At 38.4% G+C, this 24,586-nt stretch overlaps 1 protein-coding gene and 1 pseudogene across 1 annotated transcript in view; one reads left to right on the forward strand and one right to left on the reverse strand.

The window, feature by feature from the left end:
- Positions 1–24,586, reverse strand: part of SLC9C1 (solute carrier family 9 member C1) — a 115,460-nt gene that overhangs the window by 59,488 nt on the left and 31,386 nt on the right. The window lies entirely within an intron of this gene.
- Positions 1,286–2,795, forward strand: LOC119048649 (elongation factor 1-alpha 1-like; annotated as a pseudogene).

Genomic DNA, 24,586 nt, shown 5'->3' on the forward strand with positions numbered 1-24,586 from the left:
ATTTGAAAAAATCATAACAGAAAAATTTCCCAGCTTTGTGATGGAGAAATTCAAGCAGGTTCAGGAAGAGGAAGCACAGAAAGTCCAAATCAAGTGAACCTAAAGAGGCCCACACCAAGACACATGACCATTAAAATGGCAAAATTTAAAAACACAGTATCTGAAAGGCAGCAAGAGAGAAATAGCTATTTACCTACAAAGGATCCCCGATAAGGCTATCAGCTTATTTCTCAACGGAAACACTATAAGCCAGAAGGGATTGCCATGAAATATTCCAAGTAATGAAAAGCAAAGACCTTCAACCAAGATTACTCTACCCAGCAAGGCTCTGATTTAAAATTGAAGATGAAATAAAGAGTTTCCCAGACTTAAGAAAGGGCTAAAGAAATACATTTTCACCAAACCAGCATGGTAAGAGATGCTAAAGGAACTGCTTTAAGATGAAGAAGAAATAGAGAGGGAGAAGAACACAGATTCAAATGGGAAAAGTGGCAATGAATAAGAACCTATCAATAATAACTTTAAATGTTAATGGAATAAATGCTCCAATCAAAAGATATAGAGTAGCCGATTAGATAAAATATGACCCACACATGTGCTGTCTACAAGAGACCCACATCAGAACAAAAAGATTTGCACAGGCTGAAAATGAAGGGATGGGAAAAATATTCCATGAAAATGGACATGAAAAAGAAAGCTGGAATAACAATACCTAAATTAGATAAAATAGACTTGAAAACTAAGGCCTTAACAAGAGACAGAGAAGGTCTCTGCATAATATTAAAGGGAGTAGTCCAACAAGAGGATATAACCCTTATAAACATATGCATCCAATATAAGAGCACTGAAATATATAAAGAAAATCTTGGAGAACTTTAAGAAAGAGACCAACAGCCATATAGTAATAATAAAAAATTTTAATATGCTAGTCTAAACAATGGACAGATCTTCCAGACCAAAAAATCAACAAGGATATAGTGGCACCAAAAACACAGTAGATCAAATGGATTTAATTGCTATTTACAGGACATGTCACCTAAAGAAGCAAAATATACATTCTTCTCAAATGCACATGGATCATTTTCAAAGATACACCAAATGGTAGGACACAAAATAAGCTGTAACAAATTCAAGAAAATTAAAATTATATCCAGCATTTTTCCATTTCACAATGGCTTGAAACTAGAAATCAACCTCAAGACTAAAACTCAAAACATTTTTTTCCACAATGAGTTTGCTGCCAGAATACAGTTGTCAAGAAAACCACCACTAAATCAAAGCCAAAATGGAAAAGGAAAAGACTCACATCAACATTGTGGTTATTGGACACATAGACTCCAGCAAGTCTACTACTACTGGCCATCTGATCTACAAATGTGGTGGGATCGACAAAAGAACCATTGAAAAATTTGAGAGGGAGGCTGCTGGGTTGGGGAAGGGCTCCTTCAAGTATACTTGGGTCTTGGATAAACTGAAAGATGAACATTAGTGTGCCATCACCATTGCTATCTCCCTGTGGAAATTTGAAACCAGCAAGTGTTTTGTGACCATCATTGATGCCCCAAGACAGAGAGGCTTTATTTATCAACAACATGATTACAGGGTCATCTCAGGATGACTGTGCTATCCTGATTGTTTCTGCTGGTGATTTTGAAGCAGGTGTCTCCAAGAATGGGCAGACCTGTGAGCATGCCCTTCTGGCTTACACACTGGGTGTAAAACAGCTGATTGCTGGTGTTAAGAAAATGAATTCCACTGAGCTGCCCTACAACCAGAAGAGACACGAGGAAATGCTTAAAGAAGTCAGCACCTACATTAAGAAAATTGGCTACAACCCTGACACAGTAGCATTTGTGCCAACTTCTGGTTGGAATGGTGAAGATATGCTGGAGCCAAGTGCTAATATGCCTTGGTTCAAGGGATGGAGAGTCACACATGAAAATGGCAGTGCCAGTGGAACCACGCTGCTTGAAGCTCTGGATTGCATCCTGCCACCAACTCGTCCAACCGACAAGCCCCTGAGTCTGCTTCTCCAGCATGTCTACAAAATTGGTGGCATTGGTACTGTCCCTGTGGGCCAAGTGGAGATTGGTATTCTCAAACCTGGCTCCAGTCAGTGTTACAACTGAAGTAAAGTCTGTTGAAATGCACCATGAGGTTTTGAGTGAAGTTCTTCCTGGGAACAATGTAGGCTTTAATGTCAAGAATGTGTCTGTCAAAGATGTTCATCATGGCAATGTGGCTGGTGACAGCAAAAATGACCCACCGAAAGAAGCTCCTGGCTTCAGAACTCAGGTGATTATCCTCAACCATCCAGGCCAGATCAGTGTACCTGTGCTGGGTTGTCACTCAGCTCATATTGCTTGCAAATTCACTGAGCTGAAGGAGAAAGTTGATTGTCTCTCTAAGAAAAAGCTGGGAGATGGCCCAAAGTTTTTGAAATCTGGTGATGCTGCCATTGTTGATTTGGTTCCTGGCCACCCCATGCACATTGAGAGCTTTTCTGACTAGCCTCCTCTGGGCTGCTTTGTTGTTTGTGACATGAGACAGTTGCTGTTGGTGTCATCAAAGCAGTAGACAAGAAGGCAGCTGGAGCTGGCAAAGTCACTAAGTCTGCCCAGAAAGCTCAGAGGGCTAAATGAATATTATCCCCAACACCTGCCACCCCAGTCTTAATCAGTGGTGGAGGAATGGTCTCAGAACTGTTTGTCTCAATTGGCCACTTAGGTTTAATAGTAAAGGACTGGTTAATGATTGCAATGCATTGTAAAACCTTCAGAAGGAAAGGAAAATGTTTTGTGAACCATTTTTTTTTGCATGTGTGGCAGTTTTTAAGTCCTTAGTTTTTAAAATCAGTACTTTTTAATAGAAACGACTTGATCAAAATCTGTCACAGAATTCTGAGACCCATTAAAACAAAGTTTAATTTAAAAAACACTCAAAACACCTAATTACACAGAGGCTGAATAACATGATATTAAATAACAAATGGGTTAACAATGAGATCAAGGAAAAAATAAAAATGTACGAGGAAACAAGTGAAAATGAAACACAACGTCCCCAAACCTATGAGATACTGTGAAAGTAGAGGGAAGTTTGTAGCATTACAGGCCTACCTGAAGAAGAAAGAAAGATCTCAAATAAGCAACCTAATTCTTTCCCTAAGAGAATGAGAAAAACAACAATGAATGGGTCAAGAATGAAATTAGGGAAGTTCATAGCAATACAGGCCTCCCTAAAAAAGACAGAAACATTTCAAATCAACAACCTAACCCTACATCTACAAGAACGGGAGGAACAACAACAAACAAAGCCCAGAGTGAGTAGAAGGAAGGAAATAATCAAGATTAGAACAGAATTAGGCCCTGGCTGGTGTAGCTCAGTGGATTGAGCACGGGCCTGTGAACCAGACAATGCCGGTTCGATTCCCAGTCAGGGCACATGCCTGGGTTGCAGACCAGTTCCCTACAGGCCAGTTCTCAGCAGGGGACGCACAAAAGGCAACCGTACATTGATGTTTCTCTCCCTCTCTCCTTCCCTTCCCCTCTAAAGATAAATAAATAAATAATTAAAAAAAAAGATTAGAACAGAATTAAATGACATAGAGACTAAAAAGACAATTCAAAGGAGCAATGAATCCAGGAGCTGGTTCTTTGAAAGATAAACAAAATTGACAAACCCTTAACAAGACTCATGAAGAAAAAAAGAGAGTACCCAAATAAATAAAATAAAAAATAAAGTAGTACTTCTGGCTAAGACAGAGGCAAAGGTAGATACACTTTGCTCTCCTTACACAACCAAAAGAAGGGCAACAACAAATTTAAAAACAAAAAACCAGAACTGCCAGAGAATCAAACTGGATGGAAGTCTGACAACCAAGGAGTTAAAGAAGAAATATTCATCCAGACCGGTAGGAGGGGCAGAGTTGGGCAGCTGGGGTGGAAAGGACTCGCAGCAAGGCAGTGGTTGGAAGACCAGGTCAAGTGAGGCAGTGGCTGGCAGACTGAGCAGTCCCGCATTTGCATGCAGATAAACCAGGAGGAACAACTGGGGAGCAAGACAGACTGCACAACCCAGGGTTCCAGTGCAGGAAATAAAGCCTCAGAACCTCTGACTGAAAAAATCTGTGGGGTTTGAGAAAGTGGAAGGAACTCCCAGCCTCACAGGAGTGTTCATTGGAGAGACCCACAGGCTCTTAGAAAGCACACAAAACCACACGCCTGGGAATCAGCACCAGAAGGGCCCAATTTGTTTGTGGGTAGCAGAGGCAGTGACTGAAAGCTGGCAGAGACCTGAGCAGGCAGCATTGTTCCCTTTTGGACCCCTCCCCTACATACAGTGCCATATATACATAAGTCTCTGCCCCTAACTACATAACAGACATGCCAAGGCAATATATATATATATCTCCAAATGAAAGAACAGATTGAAGAAAAAAATATAACTAAGTGCTGAAGAGATAGTCAACCTATCAGATGCACAGTTCAAAACACTGGTAATCAGGATGCTCACAGAATTAGTTGAGCATGCTTGCAAATTAGATAAAAAATGAAGGCTAAGCTAAGTTAAATAAAGGAAAATGTATAGGGAACCAATAGTGATGGGAAGGAAACTGGGACTCAAATCAATGGTGTGGACCAGAAGGAAGAAAGGAATACCCAATCAAAACAGAATGAAGAAACAAGAATTCAGAAAAATGAGGAGAGGCTTAGGAACCTCCAGGACATCTTTAAACATTCCAACATCTGAATTATAGGGGTGCCAGAAGGAGAAGAGGAAGAGCAAGATATTGAAAACTTACTTGAACAAATAATGAAGATTCTTCACCATACTGGCAAAGGAAATAGACTTCCAGGAAGTCAGGAAGCTCAGAGAGTCCCAAAGAAGTTAAACCCAAGGAAGCACACACCAAGGCACATCATAATTACATTATCCAAGATTAAAGATAAGGAGAGCCTCTTAAAAGCAGCAAGAGAAAAGGGGACAGTTACCTGTTGGGAACTGCTTGGCCTGGCTTCAGGAATTGCAACCATTTAAGGATGAGTGTGCGACCTCCAGAATGCGAACCACTGAGGAGACAAGGCTTGTCTCTGGCAGCAGATGCTGCCCCTGCTTCATCCCCCTGCCCCCAAAACATGATCGGAAGTCAGTGACGATTATGACCCCCCTGGGGAGGGGCAAACTGAGCCAGACTGGATCACCTGGGAGGTCATCATGACAGGACTTGGTGGGGGGGAGGGCTGTGACAAGGAGGGAGTGTTAGGCCCTCACCACCCCCCTGGCTACTCTAACATAGCCCAGTCCCCATGTCCTCTAGAGAAGCGCTTCCTGGCTTTAATCCACTTCAGCCTGAAGACCTGCGATGGGGAAGATGGTACAACCTTTCACCAGCTAGCACAGGGCCCAGGTAATATGGCAAGATAAAGAATTCTTAACAAACTCATGAGATCTTGCTCTGCTAAGAATGCTTTTAGTTAAATGTTTTTATTTTCCCATAGTTTTATAGCCTTTTAGTTGATAGACCTTGATTTAAGGACAAGCCCTAATGGTTTTTTGTATACTATCTGCTGTTTACTGTCTATTCATGATTAATAAGCTTATACCTGAATGCCTGCATAAAAACAACAACAACAATAAAAGCCTATCTAGGCAAAAGGTACAGGGCACTCTCCCCTAGAAAGAGTATCCTGCCCTTTTTCTTCACAGGATTCAATAGTTCGTGTGAATTTGTCTTGATCATCCATAACTACACGGGCACTGCTGGTCAGTGCATGCATCAGTTGCCTACAAAGAAGTCCCAGAAGATCAAAAATACAAACAGTAAAATGACAACAAACTCATAACTATCATCAACCCAACCTAAAAAAAGAAAAACAAAAATGAACTAGGCAAACAACTAGAACAAGAACAGATTCGCAGAACTGTAGATCATATGGAGGGTTATCAGCAGGGAAAGGGAGTGAGGAGAATGGGGGAAAAGGTACAGGGAATAAGAAGCATAAATGGTAGGTACAATACAGACAGAGGGAGATTAAGAATAGTATGGGAAATGGAGAAGCCAAAGGACCTGTATATATGACCCATGGATATGAACTAAGGTAGGGGAATGCTGGTAGGAGGGGAGGTACAGAGTGTAGCGGAATAAAGGGGAGAAAAATGGGGCAACTGTAATAGCAAAATTAATAAAATATATTTAAAAAATACATAAGATAAAAATATTCCCCACCTTAAAAAAAGAATGAAAGTAGAGAAGTAAAAAATGATACCACAGAAATACTCAGGATTGTAAGAAATTACTATGAACTATTACTTACAACCTTGGTAAAATGGACAAGTTTCTAGAAACATGTAATCTTCCAAAGTTGAATCAGAAAGAAGCAGAAAACCTGAATAGACTGATAACAACTAGTGATATTGAAGCAATAATAAAAAAAACTCCTAGAGCACAAAAGCCCTGGACGAGATAGCTTCCTAAGCAAATTTTGGCAAACATTCAATAAAAACTAACCCCTATCCTTCTCAAACTATTCCAAAAAATCCAAGAAGAGGCTAGACTCCCAAACTCTTTTTCACAAGGCCAGTATTATCCAAATACCCAAACCAGATAAAGACATAGAAAGAAAGAAAATTACAAGCCAATATCTCTGATGAACACAGATGCTAAACTCCTTAATAAAATATTCACAATCCAGATCCAGCAATACATTAAAAAGGTTATACATGGTGATCAAGTCGGATTTATGCCAGAAATGCAAAAATGGTACAATATATGCAAATAAATAAGTGTAATACATTACATAAGTAAAAGAAAAAATCACATGATCGTATCAATAGATGCAGAAAAAAGCATTGATAAAATTCAGTACCCATTTATGTAATGAAACGCTCAGCAAAGTGGGAATAGAGGAAGCATACTTTAACATAATAAAGGATATATACATAAAACCAACTGCCAACTTCATACTCAATAAGCAAAAAAAATAAATAAATAAAAGCATTTCCCTTAAGATCAGGAACAAGAAAAGTGTGCCTGCTTTTCCACTCTCATTCAACATAGTACTGAAAGTTAGACACAGCAATTAGACAAGAAGAAGAAATAAAAGGCATACAAATTGGAAAGGAAGAAATAAAACTGTCATTATTCATAGATACTATGATAGTATACATAGAAAATCCTGTAGGCTCCACCAAAACACTACTAAACCTAATAAGTGAATTTGACAAAGTAGTGTGATAAAATATTAATATTCAGAAATTGATGGCATTTTTGTGCACCAACAATGAACTATTAGAAAGAGAAGCTAAGATCCCATTTACTATAGCAATGAACAAAAAACAAATAAAGTACCTAGAAATAAATTTAACCAATGAGGTAAAAGATCTGTACTTGGAAAACTACAGAATATTGAAGAGATAAATTGAGGAAGATAGAAATAAATGGAAGCACATTCCATGTTGATGGGTTGAAAAAATTAACATCCTTAAAATGTCCATGCTAGGGACTTCCGCCAAGATGAAGGCATAGGTGGAGATGCCGTGCTTTCTCACACAACCAAGTTTAGAGACAACTAAATATCAGCAACATAAAACACAGCCAGAAAACACAGAAAATTGAACTTTTCGGAAGTCTCATAACAACAAATTCTTCAGCCTGACTGGTAAGAGGGGCGAAACCAGCAGCTGACAGAGTGGGGTTGCACAGGAAAACTCGGTCAGACAGATTCGGGCGCGCGGAACCCAGGCGCAGGGTTGGACCTAGTGAGCAACCCAGCGAGCGACCACGGGAAACAGCCAGGGAGCAGGGCTGAGATTTGACTGTGGTCGCGCATTCCTGTGCAGATAGACAAGCGAGGGAGTGGGCGATTGGACAGGTCCCAGCAGGCCCCAGTGGCGAGCTGCAGCGGAGGCGCTGCCATTTCCCCCACTCTGACCCTGCCTCCACATACAGCGTCATAACCCAGCGACCTGAGTGGCCCAGCCCTGGGGAACCACCTAAGGTTCTGCTCCTCATCCAGCAGCAAGCAAACAGCAGAGGGGGTGGCCATTTCCCCGCTCTGACCACGCCCCCACATACAGCATCACAACCCAGCGACCTGGGAGTCCAAGGCTCCCCTCCTCATACTTAATGGGCGCGAACAGACCAAAAATGGCTCAAGAAGATCTCAAAGCCCCAGAGCCTATAAATCTAAGTGATGAAGAAATAGCAAAACTCTCAGACGCACAGTTTAAAACACTGGTGATCAGGATCCTCATAGATCTGGTTGATTATAGCCACAAATTAGAGAAACATATGAAGGCGAAACTAATTGAAATGAATGGAATTGCACAGGAAACCAATAGCGATGAAAAGGAAACTGGGACTCAAATCAATGGAGTGGACCAGAAGAAAGCAAATAATGGCCAAACAGAAAAGAGTGAAGAAGCAAGAATTCAAAAAAATGAGGAGAGTCTTAGGAACCTCCAGGACATCTTTAAACACTCCAACATCCGAATTATAGGGGTACCAGAAGGGGGAAAGGAACAGCCACCAGTGGAAAACTTATTTGAACAAATAATAAAGGAGAATTTTCCCAATCTGGCAAAGGAAATAGACTTCCAGGAAATCCAGGAAGCTCAGAGAGTCCCAAAGAAGTTGGACCCAAGAAGAAACACACCAAGGCACATCATAATTACATTGGCCAAGATTAAAATGAAGGAGAGAATCCTAGAAGCAGCAAGAGATAAGGGGACAGTCACCTACAAAGGAGTTCCCATCAGACTATCAGCTGATTTCTCAAAAGAGACCTTACAGTCAAGGAGGGGCTGGGAAGAGGTATTCCAAGTCATGAAATCCAAAGACCTACAACCAAGATTGCTCTATCCAGCAAAACTTTCATTTAGAATGGAAGGACAGATAAAATGCTTCTCAGATAAGATCAAATTCAAGGAGTTCATCATCACCAAGCCCTTATTATATGAAATGTTAAAGGGAGTTTTCTAAGAAAAAGAAGTTAAAAAAAGATGAACAGTGAAAGGACAGCAAACTCACAGTTATTAACAACCACACCTAAAACAAAAGCAAACTAAAAGGACAGCTAGATCAGGAGCGGAAACATAGAAATGAAGATCTCAAGGAGGGTTAGCAACAGGAGAGTGGGAGAAGGAGAAGGGGGGAGAAGGTACAGAAAATAAGTAGCATAGACGGTAGATAGAAAATAGATGGGGGGGCAAGAATAGTATGGGAAATATAGAATCTAAAGAACTTGAGACACATGGTCATAAACTAAAGGGGGGGTAATGGTGGGGACAGGGGGGTAGGGTGGAGGGCAATGAAGTGGGAAATAGAACAACTGTAATGGCATAATCAATAAAAAATAAATTAATTAAAAAATGTCCATGCTAAAAGCAGTTTATAGATTCAACACAATTTCAATTAAAATATCAATCACATATTTCACAGATCTAGAATAAATATTCCAAAAATTTATATAGAGCCAAAAGACCCCAATTTGCCTCAGTAATCTTGTGAAACAAAAAACTTGAAGGAATCATTCTTCCTTACATCAAAGTATACTACAATACCACTGTAGATAAAATAATCTGATACTGGCATAGGAACAGACACACAGATCAATGGAACAGAATAGAGAGCTCAGAAACAAATCCATGTTTTATGGTCAATTAATATTTCACAGAGGGAGATGTGCATACAATGGAATAAAGACAATATCTTCAATAAATGGTGTGGGAGAACTGGGCTGGTACGTACACAAAAAAAAGGAAACTAGAACACCAACTTACAGCATACACCAGAATAAACTCAAAATGGTTAAAAAACAAATATAAGTTGTGATAACATAAAAATCTTAGCAAAAAACACTGGCAGTAAAATTTCAGGTATCTCCCATAGCAATATTTTTGTCAATATTATCTCCTAGGGCAAGGGAAATAAAGAGAAAAATAAACAAATTGGGTTAGATTAAATTAAAAACCTTCTCCATGGCTAAAGTAACCATCATCAAAATGAAAGGGGAAACAACTGTATGGGAGAACATATTTGCAATCAATAGACTGGACAAGGGTTTAATCCCCCAAATATGGAAAGAACTCATACTACTCAACACCAGGAAGACAAACAATCCAATTTAAAAAATGGGTGAAGGACCTGAATAGACACTTCTCCAAGGAGAATATACAGAAGGCCCATAGACATATGAAAAGATGTTCAACATCATGAGCCATCAGGGGGATTCAAATCAAATGACAGTGAGATATCACTTCATACCTGTCAAAATGCCCATCATTAATACATCAACAAACAAGTGCTGGTGTGGATGTGGAGAAAATGGGACCCTAGTGCAGTGCACTGTTGGTGGGAATGCAGACTGGTACATCTACAGTGGAAAATAGTGTGGAGTTTCCTAAAAAAAATTAAAAATGGGGCTGCCTTTTGACCCAGTGATTCCCCTGCTGGGAATATACCCTAAGAATCACGAAACACCAATTCAAAAGAATGTATGCATCCTCATGTTCATGGCAGTGCTATTTACAATAGCCAAGTTGGAAACAGCCTAAGTGCCCATCAGTAGATTAGTGGATATAAAAACTGTGGTACATTTACATACTGGAATACTACACAGCAGAAAAAAAGAAGGCGTTTCTGTCTTTTGCAATAACATGGATGTAACTGAAGACTATTATGCTATGTGAAATAAGCTAGCCAGTGAAAGACAAATGCCGTATGATCTCATAAGAGGAATCTACTGAATGAAATAAACTAATGAACAAAATAAAAGGAGAGACATGGAATCACGGAATAGAGAGATAGCTGTAGCAGAGGATGGGAGAAGTGAGAACTGACTGAAAGAAAATGAAGTGCTTAGTGAAAGAACATACATGAAGGACCCATGGACATGAACAATGGTGTGGGGATTGACTATGGAAGTCAGGGGGCAGGCTGGGTGGAGCGGGGCAAAGAGGAGGAAATCAGACAAGTGTGATAGCATTAACAACAAAACATTAAAAATATAGTAACTGTAAAAACTTACATATGGTTTTGTGCAGACATGTTTTATTTCTCTAGAATAAATTCTCAGGAGAGCAATTGCTGGACTGTATGGTTGTCACATGTATAATTTTTGAAAAGTAACTGAGAAATTTTTTTCTAGAGTGACTGATTATTTTTAATAGTGATATATGATAGTATACCTTCTCTACAGTCTCAACAATAATTGGTGTTGTTACTCTATTTCTTCTGGTGTTACTTGGCCTGTCCTTAATAGCTAATGTTGTTGACCATCTTTTCATGCTTATTTATCACTTGTATATCCTCCTCTTTAGTGAGGTGTCTCTTAATGTATTTTACAGTTTAGACTGTTTTCTTTTATTGTGTAGATTTGAGAGTTTTTTTATACATTCTAAATATGAAACTTTGTTAGATGTAGGATTTGCAAATATTATTTTTCATATTAGAGTTTGTCTTCAATTTTCTTAACTGGGTTTTCTATAGCGTAAAAGTTCTTTTTTTATTTTTATAAAAACAATTTTTTTTTATGGATTTTGCTCTTGGTGTCAAATCTAAGGACTCTGCCCAATACTACATTCCCCAGATTTTACCCCAAGTAGTTTTTTAGTTTTATATTTTATATTTAATATCATGATCCATTTTGAATTAATTTTTGTGAGAGATTGGTCAAGGTTATTATTATTTTTTCTTGCCTATGAATGTCCAATTCTTCAGCACCATTTGTTAATAAGGCTATTCATCATCTACTGAACTGCCTTTGTATCTTTACCAGAAATCAGTTGGGGATTTTTGTGTAGATGTATTTCTATATTCTTTACTCTGTTCCATGTGTCTTTCTGCAAATACTATGCAGTCTCCATTTCTATAAATGTAATACTGTCTTAAAATCAAGTATACTGACACCTCCAACTTTATTCTTCTTTTCCAAAATTGTTTTTGTTATTGTAATTCTCTTCCTTTTTTATTTTCTTGAACAATTGTACAAGATATTGTATCTTTAATGTGTTCCCTTGCATTCATTGTGAGTATATAAAAATATATTTGATTTTTTAATGCTTTCTTATATCCTGAGATTTTGATGAATGCACTTACTGGTTCTAGGAAGTTATTATTTTTCTTCTTCTTTTTAAAAATTCTTGAGATTTTGTATATGGATAATAATACAATCTGCAAATAGAGATCATTTAATATCTTTTCAAGATTCATGCATTTTTTTTCTTTGTTTGTCTTATGGTATAGGCGAGGACTTCCATTGGGATAGTCAATAAGAAAAGTGAGACTGGACGCCGGGGGAGTCAGGTACGGAAGCCGGGACTCTCCAAACCCCTGTGACGCAGCTGAGCAGCCAGCTACGGGAGCCGGGAAGCTCTCGAATCCAGTGCCGCTGCCATAGCGCTGGGACTGGACGCCGGGGAGTCAGGTACGGAAGCCGGGACTCTCCAAACCCCTGTGACGCAGCTGAGGAGCCAGCTATGGGAGCCGGGAAGCTCTCAAATCCTGTGCCGCTGCCATAGCGACGGGACTGGACGCAGGGGAGTCGGGTACGGAAGCCGGGACACTCCAAACCCCTGAGACAGCCCGGGGTGGCAGAGGATCCCGCTACGGGAACTGGGAGGGTCTCAGCCCCTGTGCTGCTGCCATAGCGAGGGGATTAGACACTGGGGAATCAGGTACGGGAGTTGGGACTTTCTAAGGCTCTGTGCCACTGCCATAGAGACAGGACTAGACGCCGGGGAGTCAGGTACGGAAACCGGGACACTCCAAGCCCCTGTGACGGCCCTGGGCGGCAGAGAGAGCCAGATACGGGAGCCAGGACATTCCCAGCCTCTGTGCCACTGCCCTAGTAACGGGCCTGGGTGCTTGAGGAGGCGGCTACGAGAGCCAGGACATTCAGCAGTGGTAGGTGACCAACGCAGAGACCAGCGCGAGGACCAGCGTGAGTGTAGGTGGAGACGAAGAACATCAAGAAACTTCAAGGAGTCTGTACCACTGAACTTCACAAGGAACATACCACAGAAGTTTACACCATAAAACCAGTGTTTCAGAACAGATCAATTTTGGAAGCAGAGACTAACAAGAAGAGTCTCAAACAATGGGAAGACAAAGAAACAATCCCCAAATGAAAGAAAAAAGCAGAAACTTCAGAAAGAATGTTAGATGAAATAGACGCTGATCAACTATCAGACAGTGAATTCAAAGCACTGGTTATTACGAAGTTCAAAGAGCTCACAGTGAGCTACCAGAAACTACAGGGGAACTATAATGATCTCTCTGCAAACTACAGCAACATCAAAAAGGAAATGGAAACCATCAGCAAGAGACAAGAGGAAATGAAGAATACAATTTCCGAATTGAAGTACACAGTAGAAAGTTTCCAAAGTAGGATAGATGAAGCGGAGGATAGGATTAGTGAGTTGGAGGACAAGGTAGAAAGCATCTCACAGAAAGAGCAAGAAAATGAAAAGAGGCTCAGAAAGAATGAAGAGGGATTAAGAGAAATGCAAGACAATATGAAACGTAATAATATCCGAATAATAGGAATACCAGAAGGAGAAGAAGAAGAACAAGGGATAGAAAACGTATTTGAACGAGTAATGAGAGAAAATTTTCCTAATTTGATAAGAGAAAAAGTCTCACAAATCCAGGAATCACAGAGAGTCCCAACCAAGAGGAACCCAAGGAGGCCCACCTCAAGACACATCATCATCAAAATGGCAAAATTCCAGGACAAAGAGAGAATCTTAAAGGCAGCAAGGGAGAAAAAAGAAATAACATACAAGGGAGCCCCAATAAGGTTAGCTACCGACTTCTCAATGGAAACACTTCAAGCAAGAAGAGAATGGCAAGAAATATTTCAAGTAATGAGAATCAGAGGCCTACAACCAAGGCTACTTTACCCAGCAAGGCTCTCAATCAAGATAGATGGCCAAATAAAGAGCTTCCAAGACAAAAGAAGTCTAAAAGAATATGCCTCCACCAAACCAGCTCTACAAGAAATACTAAAAGGACTGCTTTGAGGGAAGGAAGGATAAGAAGGAGACAGAGAGGAACACAGGTACAAAAATGGCAATGAATAAGTACCTATCAATAATAACCTTAAACGTAAATGGATTAAATTCTCCAATCAAAAGACACAGAATAGCTCAATGGATAAGAAAGCATGACCCACACATATGCTGCCTACAAGAGACTCACCTCAGGACAAAACACCATCACAGACTAAAAGTAAAAGGCTGGAAACAAGTTTTCCAAGCAAACAGACAAGAAAAAAAAGCTGGGGTAGCAATTCTCATATCAGACAAAATAGACTTCAAAAAAAAGGCTATAAAGAGAGACCCAGAAGGTCATTTCATTATACTCAAGGGAAGAATCCACCAAGAAGACATTAACATTGTAAACATATATGCACCAAACATAGGGGCACCCAAATATATCAAGAAAATCTTAGAGGACGTCAAGAAAGATATTGACAGCAACACAATCATAGTAGGGGATTTGAACACCCCACTATCAAAAATGGACAGATCTTCCAAACAAATTATCAACAAAGATATTGTGGCATTAAACAACACCCTAGATGAAATGGACTTAACTGATATATATAGAGCCCTTCATCCCAAAGAAGCTAAATACACATTCTTTTCAAATGCACATGGAACATTTTCAAAGATAGACCACATGATAGGACACAAAAGGAGCCTCAACAAATTCAAGAAAATTGAAATCATACCAAGCATCTTCTCTGACCACAAGGGACTGAAATTAGAAACCAACCCCAAAGAAAAAAACCCAAAGCACCCCAAAACATGGAGACTGAATGGTATGCTATTAAACAACGAATGGGTCAAGAATGAAATTAGGGAAGAAATCAAAACATTTCTGGAAACAAATGAAAATGATCACACAACAACCCAAAACTTATGGGACATAGCGAAGGCAGTCCTGAGAGGGAAGTTTATAGCAATACAGGCCTACCTAAAGAAGATAGAAACATTTCAAACAAACAACCTAACCCTACGCCTGCAAGAACTTGAGGAACAACAACAAAGACAGCCCAGAGCAAGCAGAAGGAAGGAAATAACCAAGATTAGAGCAGAACTAAATGACATAGAGACTAAAAGCACAATTTTAAGGATCAATGAATCCAGGAGTTGGTTCTTTGAGAAGATAAACAAAATAGACAAGCCTTTAAGTAGGCTTATCAAGAAAAGAAGAGAGAGGACACAAATAAACACAATCAGAAATGAAAAAGGAGAGATTACAACTGATACCACAGAAATAGAAGAGATTGTAAGAAATTACTATGAAGAACTGTATGCCAAGCAATTTGAAAACCTAGGGGAAATGGACACATTTCTAGAAAAATACAATCTTCCAAAACTCAGTGAAAAAGAAGTAGAAAACCTGAATAGACCAATAACGGCAAAAGAAATTGAAGCAGTAATCAAAAAACTCCCATCACACAAAAGCCCAGGACCAGATGGTTTCACAGGAGAATTCTACAAAGCATTTAAGGAAGAGCTAACCCCTATTCTCCACAGACTATTTCAAAAAATTCAGAAGGACGGAAAACCCCCAAATTCTTTTTATGAAGCCAGCATCATCCTAATTCCAAAACCAGATAGAGACACAACAAAGAAAGAAAACTTCAGGCCAATATCTCTGATGAACATAGATGCTAAAATCCTCAACAAAATATTGGCAAATCGCATCCAACAATATATCAAAAAGATCATACACCATGATCAAGTAGGATTCATCCCAGGAATGCAAGGATGGTTCAATATTCGCAAATCAGTAAATATAATACATCACATAAACAAAAGCAAAGACAAAAATCACATGATCATATCAATAGATGCAGAAAAAGCTTTCGATAAGGTACAACACCCATTTATGATAAAAACACTCAGCAAAGTGGGAATACAGGGAGCATTTCTCAAAATAATAAAGGCCATATATGAGAGACCTACAGCCAATATCATACTCAATGGGAAAAAACTAAAAGCTTTTCCACTAAGATCAGGAACAAGACAAGGTTGTCCACTTTCACTACTTCTATTCAATATAGTATTGGAAGTTTTAGCCACAGCGATCAGGCAAGAAAAGGAAATAAAAGGCATCCAAATAGGAAAGGAGGAAGCAAAACTGTCACTGTTTGCAGATGACATGATAGTATACATGGAAAATCCTATAGACTCTACCCAAAAACTGCTCAAACTAATTAATGAGTTTGGCAAAACAGCAGGTTACAAAGTCAATATTCAGAAATCAAAGGCATTTTTGTATACCAACAGTGAATCAGCAGAAGCAGAAATAAAGAGAAAAATCCCATTTGATATAGCAAAAAGAAAAATAAAAGATCTGGGAATAAACCTAACCAAGGAGGTAAAAAACCTGTATGCAGAAAACTACACAGCCCTGAAGAACGAAATCAAGGAAGACACAAACAAATGGAAACATATACCTTGTTCATGGATTGGAAGAATTAACATCATCAAAATGTCCATACTACCCAAAGCAATATACAGATTCAATGCAATACCTATTAAAGTACCAATGGCATATTTCACAGACATAGAACAAACACTTCGAAAATTTATATGGAACCATAAACGAGCTCGAATAGCAGCTGCTCTTTTGAGAAAGAAGAACAAAGTAGGGGGGATCACAATACCTGATATCAAACTGTATTACAAGGCCACTGTAATCAAAACAGCCTGGTACTGGCATAAAAACAGTCACATAGACCAATGGAACAGAACAGAGAGCCCAGAAATCAACCCAACTCTCTACAGTCAATTAATATTCGACAAAGGGGGCAGTAACATAAAATGGAGTAAAGATAGCCTCTTCAACAAATGGTGTTGGGAGAACTGGACAGCTACATGCAAAAAAATGAAACTGGAGCACAGACTTACACCATACACCAAAATAAATTCAAGGTGGATAAAAGACTTAAATGTAAGTCATAACACCATTAAAGTCCTAGAGGAGAACATTGGCAAGAAAATCTCAGATATTTCACGCAGCAACTTCTTTACTGATATGTCCCCTAGAGTAAGGAATGTAAAGGAAAGAATAAACAAATGGGATCTCATCAAAATAAAAAGCTTCTGCATGGCTAAAGAAAACAGTATTAAATTAGCAAGACAACCAGCTATATGGGAAAACATATTTGCCAATGATACCTCAGACAAAGGTTTAATCTCTAAAATATACAAAGAACTTACACGACTCCACTCTAAGAAGACACCCAACCCAATTAGAAAATGGGAAAAGGACTTGAACAAACACTTCTCCAAGGAGGACATACAGAACATTCAGAGACACATGAAGAGATGCTCAATATCATTAGCTATCAGAGAGATGCAAATTAAAACCACAATGAGATACCACTTTACACCAGTTAGGATGGCTATCATAAACAAAGCAACAAACAACAAATGTTGGAGGGGTTGTGGGGAAAAGGGGTCCTTAGTTCACTGTTGGTGGGAGTGCAGACTGGTACAACCATTATGGAAAACAGTATGGATTTTTCTCAGAAAAATAAAAATCAACCTGCCTTTTGACCCAGCAATTCCACTGCTGGGATTATATCCTAAGAATCATAAAACATCAATATCAAAGAACCTATGCACCACAATGTTCATAGCAGCACAATTTACAATAGCCAAGAGTTGGAAGCAACCTAGGTGCCCATCAGTAAATGAATGGATCCAAAAATTGTGGTACATATACACAATGGAATTCTATGCTGCAGAGAGAAAGAAGGAGCTACTACCATTTGCGACAACATGGATGGAACTGGAAAGCATTATACTGAGTGAAATAGGCCAGGTGCTGAAAGACAAATACCATATGATCTCACCTTTAACAGGAAGCTAAACAACAAAACAAACAAGCAAGCAGAAAAAAAAAAACCCAAAAAACAAAGACACTGAAATAGAGAACAAGGGGATAGTGACCAGAGGGGAGAAGGAAGGGAAGTTAAGGGGAAAAAGGTGGGGGGGATTTGGAGGAACAAATAGGAAGGACACAGGGACGAGAACTAAGGGGGGTGGAAATGGGAGGGAGGTGGGGAGCAAGGGGCGGGGGAGGCTGGGATGGGAAAAATAGACAAAAAACTGTACTTGAAAAATAACTAAAAATTAAAAAAAAAAAAAGAAAAGTGAGAGTAGATGTTTTTGCATTGTTCCCAATCTTAGGGAGAAAACAGTCTTTTACTACTAGTTATAATATTATCTATAGTTTTTTTAGATGTTCTTTACTGAAAATAGGAGGTTCACTTCTATTTCTATTTTTGAAAATTTTTATCATGATGGATGTTGAAATTTTGTTGAATGTTTTTCTCACATCAATGTTATTTTGTAAATGAAAACTACATCCTATTGGTTGATGATGCTGTTTATTTCTTCCATATCCTTGATGAATGTTGTTCTATAATTTGTTGAACAAATTACAGGGAGTAGTGTTAAAGTCTCCAAATAAAATGTGTCTATTTCTCCTTTTAGTTTTTAGTTTTCACTTCACATAATTTCCCACTCTTGTTTGGAACATATTCATTTTTTAAATTTATTTAATTACTGCTCAAGTACAGTTTTCTGCCTTTTACTCCCATCACAGCCCACCCCTCCCAGTGCTCCCCACCTCCCTCCCATTTCCACACCCCTTAGTTTTTGTCCATGTGTCCTGTTTACTTGTTCCTGTAAATCCTTCTCCTTTTTCCCTGAAATTCCCTACCCTCTCCCCTCTGGTCACTGTCCCCCTGTTCTCTATTTCAGTGTCTTTAGTTATATTTTGCTTGCATGTTTATTTTGTTGTTTAGGTTCCTGTTAAAGGTGAGATCATATGGTATTTGTCTTTCACCACCTGGCTTATTTCACTCAGCATAAAACTTTCCAGTTCCATCCATGCTGTTGCAAAGGGTAGAAGCTCCTCCTTTCTTTCTGCTGCATTGAATTCCATTGTATAAATGTACCATAGATTTTGGATCCATTCATTTACTGATGGGCACCTAAGTTGCTTCCAACTCTTGGCTATTGTAAATTATGCTGCTGTGAAGATTGGGGTGCATAGGTTCTTTTGGATTGGTGTTTCAGGGTTCTTAGAATATAATCCTAGCAGTGGAATTGCTGTGTCAAAAGGCAGATTTATTTTTAGTTTTCTTAGAAAATTCCATACTGTTTTCCATAATGGCTGTACCAGTCTGCAATCCCACCAACAGTGAACTAGGGTCCCCTTTTCTCCACAACCTCTCCAACATTTGTTATTTGTTGCTTTCTTTATGATGGCCATTCTGACCGGTGTAAAATGGTGTCTCATTGTCATTTTAATTTCATCTCTCGGATAGCTAGCGATTTTGAGCATCTTTTCATGTGTCTCTGGACCTTCTGTATGTCCTCCTTGGAGAAGTGTCTGTTCAAGTCCTTTGCCCACTTTTTAATTAGGTTGCGTGTCTTCTTAGAGTGGAGTCGTATAAGTTCTTTGTATATTTTGGAGATTAAACCCTTGTCTGAGGTATCATTGGCAAATATGTTTTCCCATACAGTTTGTTCTCTTTTTATTTTAATACTGTTTTCTTTAGCCATGCAGAAGCTCTTTATTTTGATGAGATCCCATTTGTTTATTCTTTCTTTTATGTCTCTTGCTCTAGGGGACATATCAATAAAAATGTTGCTGGGTGAAATATCTGAGATTTTCCTGCCAATGTTCTCCTCTAGGACTTTAATGGTGTCATGGCTTATATTTAAGTCTTTTATCCTCCCTGAATTAATTTATTTTGGTGTATGGTATAAGTTGGTGCTCAAGTTTCATTTTTTTGCACGTAGCTGTCCAGTTCTTCCAACACCGTTTGTTGAAGAGGCTATTTTTACTCCATGTTATGTTACTGCTTCCTTTGTCAAGTATTGGTTGCCTGTAGAGACTTGGGTTTATTTCTGGGCTCTCCATTCCGTTCCATTGGTCTATGTGCCTGTTTTTATGCCAGTACCAGGCTGTTTTGATTACAGTGGCCTTGTAATACAGTTTGGTATCAGGTATTGTGATTCCTCCTAATTTGTTCCTTCTCAAAATTGCAGCTGTTATTCGGGTCGTTTATGGCTCCATATACATTTTTGAAGTGTTTGTTCTATGTCTGTGAAATATGTCATTGATATTTTAATACATATTGCATTGAATCTGTAAATTGCTTTGGGTAGTATGGACATTTTGATGATGTTAATTCTTCCAATTCATGAACACAGTATATGTTTCCATTTGTTTGTGTCTTCCCTGATTTCTTTCTTCAGTGTTGTGTAGTTCTCTGCATACAGGTCTTTTACGTCCTTGGTTAGGTTTATTCTCAGATATTTTCTTTTTCTTTTGCTATATCGAATGGGATTTTTTGCTTGATTTCCGCTTCTGCTGTTTCATTATTAGTATACAAAAATGCCTTTGATTTCTGGATATTGACTTTGTAACCCGCTGTCTTGCCAAATTCATTTATTTGGTTGAGCAGTTTTTGGGTAGAGTCTATAGGATTTTCCATGTACACTATCATGTCATCTGCAAACAGTGACAGTTTTGTTTCCTCCTTTCTGATTTGGATGCCTTTTATTTCCTTTTCTTGTCTGATTGCTGTGGCTAAAACTTCCAATACTATATTGAATAGAAGTAGTGAAAGTGGACAACCTTGTCTTGTTCCTAATCTTAGTGGAAAAGATTTTAGTTTTTGTCCATTGAGCATGATGTTTGCTGTAGGTCTCTCATAAATGGCCTTTATTATATTGAGGAATGCTCCCTCTGTTCCCACTTTGCTGAGTGTTTTTATCATAAATGGGTGCTGTACCTTATCAAAAGCCTTTTTCCGCATCTATTGATATGATCATGTGATTTCTGTCTTTGCTTTTGTTTATGTGATGTATTACATTTACCGATTTGCGAATGCTGAACCATCCTTGCATCCCTGGGATGAGTCCCACTTGGTCATGGTGTATGATCTTTTTAAAGTATTGTTGGACGTGATTTGCCAATATCTTGTTGAGGATTTTAGTGTCTATGTTCATCAGTGATATTGGCCTGAAGTTCTCCTTCTTTGTTGTGTCTCTATCTGGTTTTGGAATTAGGATGATGCTGGCTTCATAAAAAGAATTTGGGAGTTTTCCATCCTTCTGGATTTTTTGAAATAGTCTGTGAAGAACAGTGGTTAACTCTTCCTTAAATGCTTTGTAGAATCCTCCTATAAAACCATCTGGTCCAGGGCTTTTGTGTGATGGGAGTTTTTTGATTACTGCTTCAATTTCTTTTGCTGTTATTGGTCTGTTCAGGCTTTCTGCTTCTTCTTCATTGAGTTTTGGCAGATTATATTTTTCTAGAAATGTGTCCATTTCCCCTAGGTTTTCAAATTGCTTGGCATACAGTTCTTCATAGTAATTTCTTACAATCTTGTATTTCTGTGGTGTCAGTTGTAATCTCTCCTCTTTCATTTCTGACTGTGTTTATATGGGTTCTCTTTCTTCTTTTCTTGATGAGCCTGCTTAAATAAAGGCTTGTCTATTTTGTTTATCTTTTAAAAAAAAAGCAGCTCCTGGATTCATTGACCCTTAGAATTGTACTTTTAGTCTCTATGTCATTTAATTTTGCTCTGATCTTGGTTATTTCCTTCCTTCTACTTGCTCTGGGCTGTCTTTGTTGTTGTTCTTTGAGTTTTTGTAGGTGTAGGGTTAGGTTGTTTGTTTGAAATGTTTCTGTTTTTTTAGGTAGGCCTGTATTGCTACGAACTTCCCTCTCAGGACTGCCTTCTTCTCTGTGTCCCATAAGTTTTGGGCCATTGTGAGTTCATTTCATTTGTTTCCAGAAACTTTGTAATGTCTTCCCTAATTTCATTCTTGACCCATTCCTTGTTTAATAGCATGCTATTCAATTTCCATGATTTGGGGTATTTTGGGTTTTTTCCTTTGGGGTTGGTTTCCAGTTTTAGTCCCTTGTGGTCAGAGATAATGCTTGGTATGATTTCAATTTTCTTAAACTTGTCGGTCTTGTTTTGTGTTGGAACATCTTCATTTAAGATTGTTTATTTTTACCCTCCACAGTTCAATCTATTAGCACATAAACAAAATTCTTTATTTAAGATAATATATTTTTCAATTATATAATTTCTCTTTGGTTCTTTTTAGTTTCTTTTTCTTTCCACAAAAATATTTCATGTCCACATTTCTTATGTCCATCTTTTTTAAAGTTCTTGAATGTATGTGTGATACTGCTGCTAGTTTCAACATCTTTGTCATCTCTGGGTTTGTTTCTCACTTTTTTAAATTGTTGTTCAAGTACAGTTGTCTACATTTCTCCTCCTCTACTCCCCCCATACTCCCCCCTCCTCTGACCTCAGCCCCCCATGGTTTTGTCCATGTGTCCTTTATAATTGTTCCTCAAAAGCCTTCCCCTTTCCCCCCATTATCCTCTCCTACACTCCCTTCTGGTTACTGTCAGTTTCGGTTGGATAATTTTCTCTTAATTATAAGTAACATTTTCTTGTGTGCTCACATGTATAGTAATATTTTATTTTAGGTTAGACAGTATGGATTATACATTCTTGAGAGTCTCGATTGTTGTTTTCCCTTGAAGAGTTTGGACTTTCCTTGTGTCAGTCAGTTCATGGCCTGGAAGATCACATTATCCTGACAAGGCATGGCTTTAGTCTTTCTCAGACTGGGTGTAGACTAAACTCTACTGTAGGGCATAATTCTCATTTCTGAGACATGGTCCCTCTGGGGTCACAACTTAATGCAAGTGGTGTTTATGATGCTTGTATTATACCTCATCAGAACTGTAGTATCTGTCAGTTCTGTGTGGCCTGCAGAATGCCCAGAGCTTCCCACTGGCTCTCTTCTGCTGTACCTCCCCTAATTCTCTGCTTGCACAGATTACTATTAGGCTAACGACTCCAGGGAATCCTCATGCGGATTTCTTGTGCTTTTTCTCTTTACACGTCTTCCCTCCCTGGCTCTCTGCCTCACAAATTCAAGCTGCCTCAGTAGCTCTAACTCTATTTTTTACACTCAGTGAGACTACTTTTCTCCAGCTTCCATTTCTTTGTGCCACAATTTGGAAGAAAGCCAGAGTGAATGTGAATTCACCTAATATGTTTATCCTTCTCTCAAGGATCTAACCATGTGATGTTTTTGTCCAATACTTAAAATCAGTTGCTTTCTATATTTTAACCAATTCTATAGTTATTTGCTATGGGAAATAAGTCTGATATCCATTATTCATCATGGCCAGGGCCAGAATTCCACAGGTATTGGTATACTTTTAAAGTTCCTGAAGCATTCTAAAATGCATTCAAGGTTGAGGACACTGAGTTAGTTAATATAATTTAATAGAATTAAGGGCTAATGTTTATATAGTAAGCATATTATATAATATATCAGGCTTATTTAATTCTCAGTACAATCTCATGAAGTAAACACCAATATGGTCCAATTATACAGATGAGAAATTGAAGCACTATCACTTACCAAAGGTCATTTAACTTGTAGATAGCAAGTTATATTTTTTATTAAGTTAATATTTTTAACCTCTTATTGTACTGTAGTATCTCGTCAGGAGTATTAATAAGTTAGCTGTAGGGTTCAGCCAAAATAAAGTAAGGAGGGAGTGTTACTTTCTTGTCAACTAGTTACTACCAGTAAGGACATTTTATTAAATGATTTTACAGTGGTACCTTGGTACTTGTTGGCTTCCAAACTCATTAAACCTATTATTCACCACATTTTGATAAGAAAAAAATGTTTAGCATTTGGTGCTTGCTCTTTACTCATTGCACTTGCTAGAACTTGTATGAGTCACAGTGCCATCCCAAAAAAGAAAATGCTTCATCAATCATTGCTTGCCATTCATTGGAACAAATTAACAATGAGTACGATGTACCACTGTATCTACAAAGTTTTTATTTCAAAGAAAGTCTACATGGGATCATTATCATCATCATAATCATCATCACCATCATAGCTTATATTTATTGTGCATTTAATATATGTTAAACAATATATTGTGCATTTTATGTATATTTTAATGTACATTTATATATATTGTATAATAATTATGTATATTTTTATTATAATAATAATTATTATTATGATGTTTTTTTTAGATAGTGGTGTGCTAGAGCCCTTATAGTTTGTGAGACCTCATTATTAAATTTTCAGGAAATTTATGAGCTAATTGATGTACTGTTAGTGAGAGTAATCACACAATAGATACTGCTAAATTCTACACATTAGGGCTCCCCCCACCCCAAGAAAGTTAGTGTTAAACAATTACTAGCAAACCACTGCTACTATTAGTAAGTCTATTTTAGAATGAGGAAACTGACACATGGGATGGGGGTGAGAATTAAGTAACTTGCTTCTGGCCACACAGCAAATAACAGCTAACTAGAAATTTCAGAATCTAGGTTTGTGTGCAGTGTCCACCATTATACTGGTAAATGTGGTAATGACACTGATTTTGATTATTCTGGCTGGTTGAGATAGCTTTAAAAGAAGGGGGAGGCCATGTAATACTAGATAATTTTGGTTTTAAAAGAAGTGTTTAAATATT

This window comes from Artibeus jamaicensis, unplaced genomic scaffold (genome assembly GCF_021234435.1).
Source record: "Artibeus jamaicensis isolate MK-2021 breed Jamaican fruit bat unplaced genomic scaffold, CSHL_Jam_final contig_3126, whole genome shotgun sequence".
Taxonomy (NCBI): domain Eukaryota; kingdom Metazoa; phylum Chordata; class Mammalia; order Chiroptera; family Phyllostomidae; genus Artibeus; species Artibeus jamaicensis.